This window comes from Hibiscus syriacus, unplaced genomic scaffold (genome assembly GCF_006381635.1).
Source record: "Hibiscus syriacus cultivar Baekdansim isolate YM2019G1 unplaced genomic scaffold, ASM638163v2 tig00110597_pilon, whole genome shotgun sequence".
Classification (NCBI taxonomy): Eukaryota; Viridiplantae; Streptophyta; class Magnoliopsida; order Malvales; family Malvaceae; genus Hibiscus; species Hibiscus syriacus.
This window is the reverse complement of record NW_024062795.1, coordinates 4097665-4115110: the sequence shown is the minus strand read 5'-3', so window position 1 is coordinate 4115110 and position 17446 is coordinate 4097665. Positions and strand designations below refer to the sequence as shown.

The window sequence follows — 17446 nt, the reverse complement described above, 5'->3', positions numbered from 1 at the left end:
CGTGGGATCGAGTCCCATGGAAGGCATTTCATAATTCGGAGGTCTCTTACGGAAGCTGCTCTCAACCTGGTGTTGGGGGTAGCCTACTATCTTACCTCCCTCTTACCCCATACATATGGGAAAAAGGGACAGCCATATATTATATATTTATTTAACATGTTAATTTTTAAAAAAAAATAGTTGTTAAGTGGAAAATCTTTTAATAAATAAGTATTTTATATCAAATTTTCATAAATATGAATTTTGAATAATTTGATGGAATGAGTCCATTCGAAGCAAATAATGAATGTAATTTTAAATAAAAATGTTAATAAATAAATTAGATATTTATTATTCAAATAAAAAAGGCTTATTGATTCGTTTAAGCTAAAGAGAAAAATCCTAGAAATACTGAAAAGAAATTCAATGATCTTATCAACATGGAATATGAATTATTTCGTAGCTTATATGTGTGGTCCAGCGACAAAATTATTGATAAATCTTCAAACTTTTCTATTAAACTTACTCGGTAGAGAGCAAAATAACAAAAATCAAGTAATCTCGGTGATAAATGAATTGTTATTATTTATTGATGTTTCGGGTTTAAGCATTATGAATGTGAGGGTATGAGTGTTCAATGTTTAATAATTGAAAGATATCTTTAAACATATATTATTCGGTAGAGAAATATTTTTTTTCTTTTTCCATTTGAGCTTCTTCTAAAAGCTTAATACAAAGATGTTTTCAGATTGGTAAGCGGTTTCTGAATTAAACATATTATGCATGTTTTGGAAGTACATGTAATTACACATGTTTGTATATGCAAATTATTTGTATATGCAAATATGTTCAAATATTGATGTTTGAGATATTGAGTTTATATTAAAAAAATATTGAGTTTATACGAGTTTTAGTGGATTCTTTAAACTATTTGCAAATGATTTTTCTTTAAATATTATAGGGGTATCGATATTTAAATGTTCAAATTATTAATTATTTTTAAATTATCAATTTAATAATAATACTATCACACTTGTATTATATTTGAGTACTGATGCTCAACAAAAATTATCAATACAATTTTGATAAAATTAATCATTTAATCCTTAAATTTGAAAAAAATTAGTGAATAAAATGAAAAATTCATTTTTGCTCCCTTAACTTTTGATGATTCCAATTACTATAAAATGAAAACATAATCCAAGTAGAAAAAAAAAGGATGGTCCCATGTCGGATCGCACACGCCCTCTCTCTTTGTATTCCTCAAAAGGGGTCTTTGCGTAAAAGCCAAGAAGACGAGCCACCCCCCCCCCCCAGTGAAAAAATAAATAAAAATTGAATGAATATATTTATCCAAAGCAGATATTTTTAACCCCCACGGCCACCATTCGAAGGTTTCACATCCCCAGGGTTGGAGTTGTTCAACAAACTTGACTAAAGAATGTGCAGACAACTCAACATTCATTTCTTCATAAACTAGTGAATGTCCATTTGCCAATGGACTTTTCTTGTTAATGAAAAGACGATTCGGTCTTAATCCGATCCTATACGAGTTTTGGGATGTAGTACAAAATTATAAATGCTAACTAACAACACCCATAATAGTTCTTTTGCCAAGGATGATGGAGAGAGTGATTAAACATGCACCGTGGGTGCTTTTGGCCCTTTGTGATCAGCTTCTTCTTGATGGAATTACTGTCCTTCGATTTGATGTCGCAGAGCTTAATAATCTGCCTCAAACTAGTCAAGGAAATGTTTTGTTTTTGGTGTTGATTTACAGCCACTCATCAAAATAAATGCTGGCCCCAACCTAGTTAGGACTACTCCCTATTTGTTCGACTTTTTACGCTTTCTTATTTTAGGAGTTTAATGAATAGAAAGTCGATGAATTGTTCATGAATTATGTTTGTTTATGTTTATTTATTAAAGTTAAATAAATGAGTATGAATAAAAAATTTATGTTCATTTAATAAACGAACGAACACAAATAAAAATGTGTTTGATTCATTTATGTTCATGAACAATATCATTTATAATCTCGTTTATCAATTTATTTATAAACTCATTTACTCTCTTTTTGTACATTTTAAATGTTGGTAATATTAGTGAAGGTAGGTATTAAATTAAACACAAGATAAATTTTAGAGTTTAAACTATGAAGCCTAAGGAGTTTAAGGCCTAGTAGTATAATTTCATTATTTTTGAATATATAAACAAATATATTTGCAAACATATAAATAAATATGTTCATGAGCATTAATCAAAACATATTTGTAAACGTTAAACGAACTTAAAACGATTTAATTCAAAGTTTTAATTCAAACAAACAAATATAAATACAACTTTGTTCAAATTCAATTCATTTACATCCTATTTTTCTCTATATTTTCTCTGTACAAAGTTTAAATTCAAAGACATACTATTGTATGACGACAAAGGGTGAAAAAATACATGTTTATATGAGAAAATGTTTTCTCCATCGTTTTAAAACGGTTGGTTCCTTTATTGAACAAGCCTAAAACAAGTGTACAATATGCACAGTTTGAATGTGACGATGGTATTGGCATGCACAATAAAGCAGTCAACATCCACATACAGACATCATAACCAAATGACATACCGACAAGACATGTCTATACACCAAGTGTTCTAGAAGGGAAGGATGATCTAGTGATTGGTAATTGAACATATACATCATAAACCTCCTGCTTATACACTTCCCCTCTATCTCTACCGATCGCGTAGCAGATATAAACAGTGTCGATCACGTTGTCTAACACATGTACGAAGAAACCCAGAACTGCGATTAGCAGCACCAAGACAAGAACGGCGACAATGTATGCATTATCCCCTAGATCAGTAACACCCTTTAAGATAGCACATGCCTGCATTATACGTGTTGGGTGTTGGATTATCAGGCGGTTGTCGGGTAATTCAAGGAAATGAAGAGGTAGGAGGATAACAAAGAAGTGCATCGGGAGACTCACCACAATTGTGTAAACTGCTAAGAAGACGAAAATAACTCCTGCTAACAAACGAGTTGATACGGTCTCCACAAAAGTGGCAGAGAGCAGGTTACGCCAGTTATTGCGGCAAAGTTGATGGTGAACTTGTTAAGAAACTCTATCGCAGACAATAGGGCATTAACATAACACCGCAGGACAAGATTCACTACCCCAGGCCCATCTTCTCTCTCACTATCGACAGCAGCACACACCACTCGAACAACACAGATAAGTAGTCCAGATAAACAGATGGTGCCAGAAGAAGGACCAAATGCATTTCTGCAAGTGTATAGAACAAAAGGGTTAGAAAGGTTAAATCTAACGGTTTAAAGTCAACATGAGTGATGCCTCGAAAGCATGTCCAATTTGCTTCGTGGTGTTGTAGATATTTCATTAAGATATACTTAAGAAACTACCTTACCAGCACTAAGAATAGTATTCTGCCTACTCGACAGAGTTCAACAATTCTACAAAAAAAAAGTTAACATGCTGTATTCAACATGGCAACTTCAGCAAAGAAACTAGAGAAGTGGTTCTCTTCTCATGGCAATCTAACCCAATATAGAGATGCATTCCGGAACCGAATGAATTTCATATACTACGATAAAAGTCAGTCACCAGAAAACGTAACAAAGAAACACCATTGGAGAGAGGAGCACACTCTCGAAGAGTCGTTACGCACCAGATCATGAATACATTCTTCAGTCCATTCAAGCAAACACAAAACAACGTCAAACTGAATCCATAAATCCAAACCAAAGTGAAATACCACGACAATGATCGTCCATACTTGAAGTACAAACACTATAATTGAATACATCATGCAGCTAAAAACCATACTAAAATCGATGTTATCAACTATGTACCATTACTATTATCCTAAGCTCATCACCAAGGTCATAATCTTCAACAATTAATCAAATACAATTCGGTATGCGTAATCTAAGCATCACCCAAAGTTCAAAACATCGAGTCTATATTCATAGTACATTAAAAGTTATAGATTTTATTCAGAAAAGCTGAAACAGCTGGATGTTACCTTAAAGATCTTATACTTCGGTGAGGTTTCTCATCATCCTTTGAGAAGTACCATTGAGCAATGGTGCCACTGAACATAAACCTGAGCTTCCACCATTGTGGTTAATGACCACAACATTGTCAAAATCGCCAATGTAAAATATGCAGGCACCCAGCTATCTTGTTTCCAAACACAAGTATACTCCCCATTCGATGCTTTAGCTACAATTTTTCCATTATACCTAGAAAACACCAAGAACACAACAATTGGGGCATAATGGGTCTATGATTTTAAACAGAGAGAAAGAACCTAAGTTCCTCGAAAGCGCATCGGAAGCAACCCCAATTATCCTCACGGTCAAATCGATCCGATGCCAATTAGCCACGATAATCCAAACGATAACCCCAACTCCCAATAAAACAAAAACAAGCACCAAGATCCTATAGACCAAAGGGAAGGTATTGCTACAAGAAGAGCTCAAGGTACAAGCAACGAACCAATAAACATCGAAGAAAATCGGGACGATTACATAGAAAGGAAGCAGGACATAAACGATCTGCTTGGTGTAGTGTTTGAGTAAAACAAGCAAAAGGAAACAAATGGGTACACTTAAAACTAAAGTTATGACAAGCGTCCATACTACATACGTCCAAAGACTCGAGCTTGACAACGAAAAGAATGAACTTTCAATTACCCATAGTGAGTTTGATGAAAAGTAAGTGTCTTGAACGCAAGAAATGGAATTAGAATCGTAGGTGAAGGTTGAAACGCTGGAGTAGTTGTCGTTTCGATGGAAGATTGAAAAAATACCGAAAGCGTAAGTGCAGAGTACTGAGACAAGGAAGAGGGAGATCTTTGAAAGGTCTGGGTCCGGAATTGAAAGTGATCTGGATGAACTGGGTCGGGTCGAATTGAGATGGTTCTTCGATTGGAGGAGATGGGTAGGTGGAGCTGGTGGAGGGTTTGAAGAGGAGAGGTTCGGTTGGTAAAGCGGCGTCGTATAGAGATATGGGTTTGGTTGTGCTGCCGGTTTCTTCTTCCGTGCTACTCATTTGCAGCGACGTATCAAAGACGACTTTAGAGAAAAAGGATTGTAATTTAATAGAAAGAATTTTTGGACCTCTTTAGATATATACTTTCTTGGATTTAAATTTGTTTTCTTGGGTTATTTTTTCTTTTTGGTTTTGTGTGACTGTTTGTTCAGTGAAGCAAACAGAGAGTTGAAGAAGAAGAAGAGTTGGTTTCGGTCGTGGTAGGATAGGGAAGATTGAAATACCACCTGGAATTGTTATTTTCTTCAGATTCAGATAATTTTGCAGCAAAGGGTTGATTAGCTTTATGCTAAGTGATATCCTAGATAACACAGTTGTGGAAACGATTTTAATATATCCTCTTTCAATTTATTTTTAATTTAAAAATAAATGTGATGTTAGAAAATCTATTGTTTCGAATAATTTGTGATTTCTTTTTAAAAGAAAACGTATGATTTAAGGAGTCGTCATTAATTTTTAATTAGGGTATGATTGGACACCTAAAAACGTATTGTCATATTAAATAAAAAAATAATTTTAATTAAAACGACAAATAGATGTCTGTGTTACCAAAATTCAAGTTCGGGAGTCGGTTATGTGTGAGGAAGGATTAGCACCCCACAGCGCCCTAAATCAGTACCTCGTCGATTAATTAACGTCTTTGCAATGAACTTTACAAATTCGAACTTAATTTGATGTTTGATCTCATAAAACAAAGATATGAATTTAATAATATTAAAAAATACTCAAATAAATTAAATTAAAATTACCAAGTCATTTTAGAAAGATAAAGAATGTTCGATTATTTACAAATATCGAGACCAGATCTTAAAAGCTATAACAACTTTTTCTCGATAAATTTAAATAGCCGAACATTTCTTTTTCTTCAATTCCTAAATTTTAAAGTGATTGATCAATTTTTAGGCGTCACTAATACGATACACTTTTATTTTAAAATCATTAAAAGCGGACATCAAATGCGTTATGACAACTCACTTAAAACAATTTTAAATTAAAAGTGTATTACCCTTAATACAATTATGTAATATATCGAGTTATGCAAATGAGATTACTATACTAATAAAATATCATGGCCACGTCTAGATGCCAGCAATCAAATCTTTGTAAAATATGAGTATTTATATATATATTATAGCATTAAATGACTACTTTCAAAGCACATGCACCCACGTTTTTTATAACACAATAATTTTCTATATTAAACAATATGCATAAGTTATAAAAAATATATACATAATATATATATATAAAGCGACATGTGCAATAAACACATGCATTATGACATGTAAGTAATGTATTGCTGCTGTATGTACAGTATAATAATAATAATAAAAATTAAAGTTTGGCTAAATAGATCTAAAAAGGAAACTAAATCAGAATAACAAAATAATCAGGGGTTAGATTAAAATTATTCACAAATTCAATTAAGGACTAAATTAAAATAAAATGAAAATTAGACATATAAATCGAATTAAAACAAGGATTAAAAAAAACTATGAAGGACTTAAACCTAAATAACCCAAAAATTATAACTACAACCTAAATTTGGGAAAACATCAAAATCAGGACAAACAACAAAAAGGTAAATTCAAAAACAGTCCTAAAGGTGACTAAAGTAGAAATATTCGGCTAAAGCATAGGGGCATGAGAGCAAATTCCCCTAAAGTTATAATATAAAACCTAAACTAAAGTAAACCTAAGCTAATCTCACGCAAAAAAAGAACCTTCAGCCGCTTTTCTTCTCTCAAACTTCCCTTTACTCCTACGAAAGCTTCAAGTTCTTCACACCGGCCACCGTTCGTTGATGGCCACTCTCCATTCAACACGGCCTTCTACTCTGACCACCTAAAATAGAAATCTCAACTACTCATCTCTCAATCCCGATGACACGAACAGATGGTCTCTAAGACTAAGGGTAAGTAATCTCTCTACTTCTTCATTTTGTTTGGTTCGAACATGCTTTTAATAATAATGGAAAATAGTTACTGAAATATGGAAATGGTTGAATACCTCTCGAAGAATATTCCCTTGTATGCTCTGTATATCAAAATAGAAGCCCCTGTTTACTTTCCAAGATTGCTTCTAATACTTTTCAGAAAAGAAGGTCGAATCCTTTGTTACACCGTTTGATTTTTTACTATGGGAAAAAATTACACACTGTTTTTCCTTCTTGCTCTATTGTGTAAAATAAAAAAATAAAAAATGCTCTCTGGTTTTTGTAATGGTGCTCAATTGCTTCTGAAATTTGCGTTTTGTATTTGCTGAAAAATGGATGTAATATGAAGAAAGAATTGCTTTTTTTATTTTTCTTTTACTCTCTGATTACAAGATAGACTTTTGTTCTCCTCTCTTTTTCCCCCTATGATCTCTGTTTTCTCCTATTTTTCTGCGTGTCATCCCCTCTCCAGATAGTTTCCAGTGGTTAATCCCTTCATTTTCCTATGGCGGTTAATTCCAATAAAAACCGACCCTCACCCCATTTACAGTTTCTTTCTCTCTGTTTAAAATCATAGACCCTGATTCTCTTGGTTAACTCCCGATAACATTTGTTAACCCCCATAACTATCCTTATTTTCCAAAGAGTAGTCACGTGGGTTGGAGTTGGGCCTTCAACTGGTTTGGGGTCGGGTTAAATTGCCATTGCTTCGAGTCTGTTCCGACATAACCTCGGACAAATCGAGTATCTACAACTGCCCCTCTTTGCTCATTGTCGTGTAACGAGAATAAGACAAAGATCAAAAGATGATCGAATTTGTCTGGTCACGAAAACCTCAAGAAGTTAATCCACTCCACTCCACTGTTACTTGTTACTTCGGGATAAATTAGACTTGAAAAATCTTCAAATGATAGGTTCACTCCCTCTTGTTCAGGGATTAAGGAACTCGAACAAACTTCTAAAAATGGGTTCGTTCCCTATTGCTTCAGGGAGTAGAACTCGAATAATCTTCTGCTTACGGGTTCGCTCCCTCTTGCTTCAAGGAGTAGAACTCGAACAATCTTCTACCTACGGGTTCACTCCCTCTTGCTTCAGGGAGTAGAACTCGAACAATCTTCTGCCTACGGGTTCATTCCCTCTTGCTTCAGGGAGTAGAACTCGAACAATCTTCTACCTATGTGTTCGTTTCCTCTTGCTTCAAGGAGTAGAACTCGGAAAATCTTCTGCCTACAATCCCCCCTTTTGCTTCAGGGAGTAAAACTCGAACAATCTTCTGGTGTGATTCTGCTACACTATTCTCCCATGAAGGCTCAACTTCGAAGGTTAAACCTGAAAATGAAATGTTGCCACTCATTAATGTATGCTTGAAGATTTGAAAAACATTATACTCGAAAAATTTAAAATTTAAGAGAATCTTTGAGAATCTATTTCTTTTGCAGGAGCTTGTCTCGCAACAACTAGATATGAGAATCTTCATAGAATCAACTGCCATCTGAACTTCTCTCTCTTCCTGGGAATTTGAATTAGTTAATGACTCCTCATGCGCATTTCCTTTTAATCAATTGATACGCTTCTTTGTACTCGAGAACCTTCGCTTTCCTCTCACATTTAATAATCTGATGTTTGCTCTAACACTCTTCCGAGAATGCTTAAAATGGCCCGAAGGACTTATCATCTTGCTCGAAAGACTTACAAATGACCCGAAGGATTTCATCATCATGCTCGAAAGACTTATTGATGGATTTGCTTCACTACTCTTCGGTGAAGGCTTACAAATTACCCGAAGAATTTAATCATCATGCTCGAAAGACTTATTGATGGCCCGAAGGATTTCATCATCATGCTCGAAAGACTTACTGATGGCCTGAAGGACTTCATTATCATGCTCGAAAGACTTACTGATGACACTTACTGATGGGTTTGCTTCACTACTCTTCTGTGAAGGCTTATAAATTACCCTAAGGATTTAATCATCATGCTCGAAAGACTTACTGATGGCCCTAAGGATTTAAGCATCATGCTCAAAAGACTTATTGATGGCCCGAGGGACTTACTAAGTGCGAAATTTTGGGGAAAATCCTTTTTAGTTTTCAAAGGTTTCATTTTCTTAAAACATCACTTTATATTATTTTTCAAAATCATGTGAAAACATCCTACCCAAAGGTCTTATGGATGGCCCGAAGGACTTATCATCTTAAGGACTTATCATCTTGCTTTAAAGGCTTATAGATGACCCGAAGGATTTTTAATCATCATGCTCGAAAGACTTACTGATGGTCCCAAATGACTTAAATTGTTTACTGGATAAGAAACCTTTCTTATTTTTCAAAATCTCAAATTTCATATTTTAATGAGAAATCCTTCTCATTTCACTTCATAAAATGACTTAAAGGTCGGGCCTCGTTCCCCGCTTCAAAGTAATGCTTCCTTTACGGATTTACCCCTGCGTTCCTCAGGTTCTGCCTCTCTAAACATGATTCCCTGTATTTGATGTTTAACTTCTACCTTTCAATTATCGGGATTTGAACATCATGCATCTTATCTTTTCACTGGAAGATCTGTCAAAACCATGTGTTTATGCATGAAACACGACTGTAATGAAATGTATCAGTGTAATGCATTTTCTTTTATGCAAATGATGTTCTCATGAATGCATGAATATCGATTCAATCTTCATTTGACTTCAAAGTGGCGAACTTAGTCTTCTTCTACTTGATCATTTCTCTCTAGGGTTTACTTTAAATATCCGTATAACAACTCATAATTTCCAACTTGCATTTTTGAAGAGCCTTTTGATCTTCTTCTATCTTCTTATTGTCTTCGTTTTCTATCTTCATTTCAGAGAAATTGTTTTCTCTCTCAACTTCTTGTTGTGATCAGAAATACCACTAAGTTGCCCTATTTCTGACCTTGGCTCAATTACGCTTTCTGAGTTGTTCTTTCAAGACTCTGCCATTGATTGATGCTCGGTTGGTTTGCTTTACAAGGTAAGCTCTGCTCAAATTCACAGTTTGCCCCTGACACTTCAAGTTGTGAGACTCATTCTTAATATCTTCTTGGTCTGAATCTTGTCATCCCGACATGATCTAGGTTTCTGGTCATGCCCCAAAGTGGGTACTCATGGATTTCTTCGTGCCCAACATATCCTAACTTGAATGTTCTCATTCTGGTGTCACTACACAGTATTATTGCCAAGTAGTTTGAAGGCGTCTCTTCACATTGTCACAAACACTTAAGAATTGACCAATTCTTCTAACAAAATGTCTTGCATTTTATACAAGCTGTAATATGTGCCCCTTCTGAATAATGAGATCATCTTCCTCTTGATGGGTAATTGACAACGTCACAAGGAAATGTAATAAGTTCTATTCTTCATTCATTCTAATCTCTCATACCACTTGCTTTCAATACTGTGAAATGCTTCATGACTCTGACATCGTTTATTCTTTCTTCAACAGAGGCAGAATGAGTCTCACAAGCTTTAAGAACCTTTCACACTTGAAATTGCCCTGTTTGAAAATGTTTTTCCCCTTTCTTTTATTATAGGGATCAAAGAATGAAAGAATTTTATAAAACATTACCCCTCAATTCAGGCCCACAATCGAATCAAATCACAAACATGAGTTCACATAATATCAAAAGAATCAATAGCTTCTTTAATGTTTTCAAAGTTATAGCTCTTTGACAAGTGCCGAAATTGATGAGTTGGCTTCAGGTTGGCTTCCTTCCTTTTTTTTAAGGTTTCGATCACCAAAATTTCACTTCTTTCTCAGTCTTCATGAACATTTTAACATGCACCTCTTTTTTGGCTTGGTATTTTAAACAGATGCGGACAAAATGATGCAACTAGCATAATCAATTACTATACTTTCTAGAACACTTCTATTTCAGTTCTCTGAAATCTTCCATTTGTTCCAGCTTCGTAGAATCCTCTAACCAAGGCACTGCAGAAATATCGATCTAAAAATGAAATTTCTGAGTGCTCATGTGAAATTGACTATAACATGTGTTATTTGACTCCCTTAGTCCATCTTTACTGAAACTCCTTATTTATAAAATTGATTTAATTTGCCATTGCCTGGCTAGCTGAAATCAGCTTTATTGTAATTTGCCTTTATCGGGCTAGCTGAAGGGTTTATCTCATCACAAAGTCTTTGACTTGACAATCACAGTGGAGCATACACTGAATTGCTAAGTATCCAATCAAGGTCATGGTTTGAATATAATATATTCATAAAGCCAAGGCTTTCGAGTTTCCTCTATAACCAATTGCTTTAGCGGAATAGCTTAGCTTTATTGTATATATATAATATCATCACCTTTATTAGGCTAGCTGAATTATGTCCATAAAGTCGGGGCTTTTAACCAATTGCTCTAGAGGGACAGCTCAAGCTTTATTATAAACATGTAATATTATAATCTGGGTATACGGATCCAATTTCCTAAGCTTGTCAAGAAAAACCTGTCATAGTCTAGGTGTTGTTGAAAGTCAGAAAATCTCATCGTTAGAGTTCAATTTCCAAGCAACTGAACTAAACTAGATTCACCTACTCGACTATTCCATATGTATAGATCATAATCATCCTTGAACATCATCAACAAAAGTGAAATCTAGTTGGTTTTGTAACATCATACACAAAAGATGCCCCATGTTACCCGTTCCTATACATACCTGAATACCAAGCCTCTTGCTCGTCTCCTTATGATAGAATAAGGCTATACCGGTCCCTGCAAGAAAATAATATAGTGTTCGATTGTATCTTCTGGGGATAAGGTCAAGGTCCTTGTTTTATCAGGTTTCAATCATGTCACTTTGTCAAAGAACAATAACTCTGACCATTTACAGAGTTTTTTAATTTAGTTGATATTCAAAGAATATCAAGTTGCAAATTTGATTCAATGCTCGCCATCGTTAAAGTAACATGAATTTATTTAAACATCATTACAAAAAAACTGAGAAATGATGAAAAATAAGTTCAAACATGATGTTGCAAATGGAATAAAGCTTTATGATAGAATGAAATGATCTCTTCCTACCTAGGATTCCCTATTACCCATCTAATGTCGTGGCACTTAACTCAAACGGATGTTACATATTGCTCTTTGATGCCCCACTCGAGCTCGTCATCCACTGTTCCACCAATTCCTCTGTTAACGTCCCATTTTCCATAAGCATCTCTATCTCCTTTAACAGCGGCCTACAGTTTCCCGTAGAATGTCCCAATTCCCCCAAGTGGAAATCACAGACACTATCTTGATCATAGCTATGAGCAGAACAGTCTGGTTACACTTTCATTGGCCTCGGTGTGAGGTATTGACCTTCAATCAAATGGGGATACAGATCTGAGATAGGAGTTTGTAATACTTTCAAAGCATTTTTCGATCTTGGGACTTTCTTTGGACGTCTCGAGTGACCTGCTGCCCCTTTTCGTTTGCGGTTGTGAGAGCTCTGGATTTAACATTCATTCACCTCATCATCTTGTTCCTTTTGATCATTTGGACGTTTAGAAGTGACTTTCAAGTTTCCTTTGCTGATTGCATCCTCAATTAACTCCCCAGCTGTCATAAGATCCTTGAAGTTATTCATCGACTTTCCCAGCATTAACTCAAAGAAAGGAGCTGGAAGAGAATCGTGAAACATATATGATATTTATTCTTCTAACAAAGGAGGCTGAACTTGTGTTGTCACTCATCTCTATCTTAGGACATATTCTTTAAAGCACTCAGTAGCTTTCATTCTTATCCTTTGAAGGTCATGACGTTTTGGGGCTAAGCCTTTAATATATTGATATTGCCCCATAAAAGCATCAGCTAAGTTAACCCATGTCTTGATCTGTTCTTTGTTCAAACGGTTATACCATACTACAGCTGGCACAGCAAGACTATCATGGAAGTAATGAATCAACAGGTTGTCATTATTTAGGTACCCTTCCATCTTTCTACAAAACATCTTCAGATGAATTATGGGACAACTAGTGCCATCATATTTCTCAAAATTAGGCACCCTAAATTCATGTGGGATGACCAAATCAGGGACCAAACTGAGTTCTCTAGCTTCTAACTCCTTGTGAGGGGCATTAACAATCTTTATATCTTCAATGGCTTAATTCAACCACCTGAATTTGTCTTCAAATTGCTCAAAATTGACGAGGCTCATCCCTAGGTCTGAGTTAGATGCTACAGGGCAAATTATCACTCTTAATGTACCAATCTGATGAGATTGATTTCCTTTATCCTCCATTTTCTCTTTACCAACAGCCTGTGGTACCAGTACATGGATCATTTGATTCGATACACCTTGCAAAGAACCCGATGCTTGATTCCTCGTATCTTGTTGTGACCCGACTAACTGCTCTTGCAACTGATCTTGTGATCCCTTATGAGATTGCTCCATTGTTTCCATTTGCTTATTCATGATGATGAGGAAGTAGTATGAATGAATGATCTTGTGATTACTGTCACATATCATTCTATAAATTATTTCTGTGTTTTTATAATTAATGCATGTAAAATGCTTAAATAAATAAATGTAATGCAAATGCAAATGCCAAATGCAAATACAAAAGGTTTTATTCCAGAGTGACCATCTTAAAACAACTTTCATTGAACACAAAGGTCTCGATACATCAAACAAACTTTACATATAACAGATTGCTTTCAATCAAAATTTTTCTATCTCCTTCAAAAGCCAATTTAATTTCCACTCATGCTCGGGGGTCGAGTTATCAATCTACTTCAATTCTCTTGCAAAGCCAGCTAAATCAACCCATTTCTGAGCCACATCACTTGATTGGGTCATAACTTCTTTCATGACTTTGTCCCTTTTCTCTATCTTGAGTGTCGATTCCCGGAGCTGTAGACACTGCTGTTGAATCTTCTTTGCAATAAAGTCATTGTGGTTATGAAGCTCTTGCATAAGATCACTACAATCATCCACAATCTTCATTAACTTCTTGTTCTTGGCTCTAGTGGCTTCTAACTCAGCATCATTCTCCCGCTTATGGCGTTGATATGAAATTTCTATATTGGCAATGGACCTATTCAACATATGATTTTTGGCCTGATATCTTCCCAAATTATCAACAGCTATATTGCGTCTTTTTTCTGCAATTTGTAAATCATGAGAAAACTTCTCGGCTCGACCTTCGTGCACCTTGCAACTCTTTCTCAACTGTTCAACATCATTTTTAAGTTTAGTGACCCCTATTATCCACTACTCTGGGACATTTCCTATACCAACAAATTTAAAAGCTTGATTGATCCTATGAAAACTATCCCGTATGGCTTCCATCTCTCTACTCAATTTATCATTTTCACTCCTTAAATGGAGAATCAGAGTTTCGTATTTTGACAAAAAATTTTCTTCCTGGATGTCCTCACTGATACCCTTACCTTTAGTCACTTTTGGTTCAAACTCAACAGGATAATCCATTTTCAAACTGGGTTATCCTTTCAATTCAAACTCCAATACTCTATGATCTAGAAGAAGTTGGACTCAATATTTGAAGGTAGAATAAATCTCAATAGAATGTCCTTGAATCCCAGCATGATATTCACAACGAACGTTGACGTCATACCAACTTGGATATGGAGGCTGCAAAGGTTTCACATAATGTGAGGCCAGTTCTCGGGCTTCTAACAGTTCATCATACAATTCCTTATATGATATTGGGATGGAATCACAACGAGAGCCACCTCTCAACTTGGGTTGAATTGGAGTTTCCAGTTTTATTTCCCCTGATGTTGGAAGTAAACTATCAAATACCAACGAGTTCTGACTGCATGGATTCTTTTCATCATTCTAAACTTCTATAGTTGCCACTATTTCCTTGGCATTTCCAAACAACTTATTGATACGAACAATGATTTTGTGTGATTTCTCATATTGACTAGAATCAACAGGTTCCAAAGTACTCACTTGTTTATCTGACACCTTGAGATTGTTTTCATTGAGTTATTTCTTTTCTTTTGTAAAAGTCTCTCTTTCTTTGGACAAAACATCTATTCTATCCATCATTTTGGACATCTTCTCTTTTATCTCTCTTATCTCATTGTGCTCTTCGTCAGACATATGATCTTTATGTGTGCAACTCTCCACTATTTTCGAAGCTTTCTCAGGATGTCATTTCTTGACTGTGTTATAGTTTGTTTTATCATGAAACCCCTTGTCCGTCATGAAAACCTTTTACTATGATGACCACTCACAAATCAACACCTTTTGAATATGTCATGATCATGCAATGTGGACAAAAAGAAAAAACAATATAGAAACAGGTTAGTACAAATGAGGTAACAAAATGACAAAAAAACAACAATAGCAAACTAAAGAAATTAATGCTAATAAGAATGCAAATGCAAATGCACAAGGTGTTAATTCTAAAAGTGACCACCATAGAACAACCTTCATTTAGACAACAAGAATTCAGTACACCATGTAGTCAAAGTATAAATGTGATTCTTCATTTCTTCATTTCCTTGAGCCGTACTCTTCATGGAATCTAATATTGCACCCAAAGTTGTCGGCGTACTTTATCACCTTTTATGAAGCCATATGTCCTTAAATTGAATCTTTAGGTCTCCATTTTACTTTCAATACGAAGTGATCTTCATGTCTGTTGAGTTAATCGATCGACGGAATCGGCCAAGAGGGGGGTGAATTGGCAATTAAAAATTTCGGTGGAAGCTTTTGCAGAAAATTGAAAAGATTTGCACAGTGATTTAGAGTGGTTCGACTTTCTCAATCAAAGTCTACGTCCACTACCTTAGCTATCCACACTAAGGATTTTCCACAAATTCACTAATTTGTCTTTCTTTTGAGGACAAAGAGTAACCTTACAAACCCTCAAGAATTATACCCCAAATTCTTGAGAAAAACTCTCTCCCAAAGAGAACAATACAAATTTGCAAACTTACAAGGAAATCCTCACAAGGTAGATTGTTTGCATAATTCTAGAACAAAGAAAAGAACACTCAAGAATAAATACAATTGAGCACAAAAGTGTTCTTGAAAGCAAAATGAATATTGAATGAAAAATAGGCTTGAAATGCTCAAACTTGAGGTTTGATGCTTTCTCTTTGATTCTCTCTTGATTCTAGTTGCTTGATGTTTCTTGTTGTTGATCAATAGCTTCTAAACTTGTTTAAATACTCCTTGAATCAATTCTGAACGTTGGTGATAATTAGTGGAGTCGATAGAACCGTTATTGTGTGAAAACAATTAATTTTCTAGGTGGGAGCGTCTCATGCATCGATGCATGACCATTATGCATCGGTGCATCAGTGTAAAATTTCAAATATTTTGACCGTTGGACTCCTAGTGCATCGGTGCACTAAGAGTGCAACGATGCATGAAGTGCATTCGATGTTTAAAAAATAGCCTGGTGCATCGATGCATGGATTGTGCATCGATGCATCAAATACATTCGATGTTTTTAATTAAATCAGAGTGCATCGATGTATGGAGAGTGCATCGGTGCATGGAGTTCATTCGATGTTTCAATTTACTCATTGATGCATCGATGCATGATATTGATGCATCGGTGCATGCATTTGAAAAATTGATTTAAGGCTTGATTTTGGTTCAAAATACTTTGTGAAAATTATTTCAAAAATAGTTTAAGTACAAATCACAATTTTACACATTTAGTAAAGATTAAAATTGATCTTCAAAGACTTGGAGTAATAATTTGATATTCGATAAATTAAATCGAATATAAATTGTAAAATCATTTGTAAAAATCTTAAAATTCATTTAACTTAATTTGTTATATCGAAATATCAAAAATATTTTTAACAATCTCCCCCTTTTTGATATAACAAAACACTTGGGAAATTTTAAGATTTAGAAAATTATTTTTGAAATCAACTTTTGAAAAATTACTCCCCCTTACTATGACACACATCTTCTCCCCCTTTTTGTTAAATCAAAAAGACTCTATAAAACATTTTAAACAATAATGTTTTGAAAAACTTAAGCCAATTGATTTATTAATTATAAGCTGCTAAGATCACAATCAAAAGAGAGGTTAGCCATTAGTTTCATAAATCAATATTCATATAACATGCAATGGATAATTGGTCATATATGTCTAATAATGCAAAAATAAGAAAATTTAACCAAACCAAATATATATATTAAGTTCAAGCATCCATAAATATAAAATAAGTCCAAACATTCAACAACCAATCAAAGTCAAAGTATCCAAAAACAAACAAACCAGAAATATCAAAATCAATCCAAGTTTTAAATTTAAGAAAGCATGACAAGAAATACAAATCTACTCCATCGGCGGATCGGGAGGAGAAGGATAATGAGCTCGAACTTCAAGAGTCAGAGCAACCATACGATCACGCATCTCCCTCTGAAACTCAGTAATCTGAGACTCTATGGAAGCAAATCGTAGATCAAATACCTCTAAAAAAGATCGGAAATAAGGTGGTGTTTGATCTTCTTGCC

At 34.8% G+C, this 17446-nt stretch overlaps 1 pseudogene; it reads right to left on the bottom strand.

The window, feature by feature from the left end:
- Nucleotides 1-1403: 1403 nt before the first annotated feature.
- On the bottom strand, nucleotides 1404-5323 carry LOC120134371 (annotated as a pseudogene).
- Nucleotides 5324-17446: the final 12123 nt, after the last annotated feature.